This window comes from Clupea harengus, chromosome 15, assembly GCF_900700415.2.
Source record: "Clupea harengus chromosome 15, Ch_v2.0.2, whole genome shotgun sequence".
NCBI lineage: Eukaryota > Metazoa > Chordata > Actinopteri > Clupeiformes > Clupeidae > Clupea > Clupea harengus.
In genome coordinates this window covers 10,376,278-10,379,120 of record NC_045166.1, presented here as the reverse complement: position 1 = coordinate 10,379,120, position 2,843 = coordinate 10,376,278, and the positions used below count along the sequence as shown (strand labels likewise).

At 39.5% G+C, this 2,843-nt stretch overlaps 1 protein-coding gene across 1 annotated transcript in view; it reads right to left on the bottom strand.

The window, feature by feature from the left end:
• Window positions 1-616: 616 nt before the first annotated feature.
• LOC105897746 (runt-related transcription factor 2-like) overlaps window positions 617-2,843 on the bottom strand; it is a 40,691-nt gene continuing 38,464 nt past the window's right edge. Inside the window, exon 7 of the mRNA XM_042709913.1 lies at window positions 617-2,843. This exon is cut by the window's right edge and continues 1,765 nt beyond it. The gene's annotated coding sequence lies outside the window, so the exon portion shown is untranslated.

Genomic DNA, 2,843 nt, shown 5'->3' with positions numbered 1-2,843 from the left:
ACACACACACACACACACACACACACACACACACACACACACACACACACACACACACACACACACACACACACACACACACACACACACACACACACACACACACACACACACACACACACATACTCTCACATACACACACACTCTTAGACAAACAAAGACGAGGCTGTGGCCTGCAGTCAGACCAGTTGCCACTGCTTTGGGACAATCCAAAGCAAATATGGACTCAGACCCCACTCCAGGTCAGGGGATGGATGACACTGTGGTCTGCATGTGTCTCACCTCCGCTGCAACATTCATGGACAAGACCGTGAACAAAAACACACACGCAAATTCCCAGCATCCCTTTCTCTCCCGGGAGCAGGGGTCGAGTCCTTTGGCAGGAGGCGTACGGACGAGAGACACAGCGCAGTGTGTACATCCGATAGGGGACACCGGGCGGGGGGGACAGTGCATAGTGGTGGTCATGGTGCGAATTGAGGACTTTGACCCTCATGAAGAAGGCAAAAGCAACAGTTTGGGGGAGTCAAAACATCTACACGTTGTGTACTTTCTGAACTGTGTTCTACCGTCTACAGTTCTGTGTACTGTACTAATTCACACTCTGGTGGTGGTGTGTGTTATACGAATATCAAACAATTCTAACAAAATCTCTTTATTGTTCTTACAAAACTGTAAACAAATGTAAAGATCCAAAATGCCAATTTCTCTCACTGTTGTCATATCAAAGACAGACATTACAAGACACTTTCTTAGCAAAATAGAAGTTGACATGGGGAGCTAAGGCAAAGAGGAGAAACAAAAACAAACAAACAAACATATCACCTCTGTGTAGTGTGGGCAAGAGTAATAGTGCTGGAAGAAGACACACATGGACATGCATAGGGATACCGTTTTCAAGCGTCGGCCTACTTGTTCTACCCCGAGAGAAGTTAGTCAAGGTTTAGGCTAAGTTCAGAACAACAGGAATGAAATACTCAAGACGTACACAGGGAAATGCTGTACAAAAAAAAATAATGTGTAAACATTTTCTTGGTGGCCAACGAGAGGAATTCCAACTGACCATCTCAACATTATAAGCGCATACAAAAAGTAGACCACACAAAGACATGAAGGAAAACGCCAGACGTTTGAAGAGTAAATAATGAAAAAAAAATAAGAGCTGGAGGGATTTCGTTTGACTTGATCGTGCAATGGTTGAACTTTGTGATCTTGGAGAGATGTTTGATAGGTACTTTATAGTTACATGTTGTTTTTATAGATAAAAATGCCTCAAGACTTAACATTGTGATGTAATTATTAAGAAACACCAAAAAGAAAACATTTCCTGTACATTCATAATTATTTCCTTAAAAAATGTTTCCAGGCTAGGGGAAATGTAAATTAATACAATAAAAGGTCTGGAAGGCAAACAATGTGGACAGAATATATATAGATTTAGGAAAATACTATTTTTATTATGGCATTGTTGTACTGTAAGTCTTGAAGCATTTTCACAACAAATATGACCTACTTTGACCTAACGTTGTTTACTCTTTCTGTATTGTGACAGCTGTTTGCTGAGTCGGTAGGGATATGTGAGGCACGTTTAATTCCTTTATCATTCAACAGAATTATTGGATTTCTATCATTATTTAAGCAAATCACAAAGTGTCTCCCGCTGATATTTCCCAAGGAGTACATAGATGGTAGAATACGAGGAGTACCTAGCATATTTAAATGCTGAAAACACACACACAGAGAAACAAAAAAAATTGACTGAGACAAGTATACCCCTGGTTCAACTCATGCACCCACATAAGCCTAAAGGCATTACAAATCACGATTGTAAACTGTGATGGGGACTTGATGTCCAATCATTATTTGCACTTGTGGGTGTGCTGTGTTGACTATTATAACAAACTTAAGGCAAGGGAGTATAGCATAATTACACATGTCCACTGTGCAAAAAAACTAAATCTAGGCAAAATATCTATACGTTCCCCCATGCTCTGAGTAGCTACAACTGAGCTTTTTTTGTTGATAAATAACATAAATATCTTGGATAAATAGATAGAGAGCGACTTTGGGGCCCACGTGTCTGCTCTAAGCTCCACTATCCATACTGAGATATCAGTTTGGAGAAGTCATCAGTTTCGTGTACGTTCAGCTGAAAGAGTTATGCAATAAGTGCTGCTGCTTTTCTCAATCATTCCTTGAATCACTCCCTGGAAACGGTTCCAGATAAAATAAACGGAAAGATGACACATTAAGCAGATATCCCTAGGCTAGCTGTGGCAGCTGTGATTTATCTGGACTGGAAAAGAGAAGATGGGTTTGAAATAGTTTAGATTGGGCAGAAAATATTTCAAGTTCACTTTTTAAAAGTTACACAAAGATGACGCTAAGTCATCGACAAAAACCCCAGAGTTTAAATATGGCTTGTTGCATGTTCCTCTTATCATATATCAATGCACCAGGGTTTGAAGATTTATTTGAAAAATCTAATGTGTTAAAATATGTCATTTTAATGGTCGACCTTTGACCTTTTTTGGTTTCCTGTGAAATTATTCTCATGCTACTCTTGTGTTGATAATTATTCTCTCAACTTGTGTGTTGATAATAATTCTCTCAACTTGTGTGTTGATAATGATTTTCTAACTGCTCTTGTGTTTATAATTATTCTCATAGTGTCTCGCATGATAGCTCCTGCTCTTTTTCTTTGGTTATGCCTCCAACCTCATGAGATAAAGTGAGGGAAGGAAGCTAGGCTAGATGCTACAAGTTACATCCTAAAGACAAACTGAGGCTGTTGACCCTTATGCAGTTACTCACACATTTCCTGCCCTCACTATTAAGTTCAT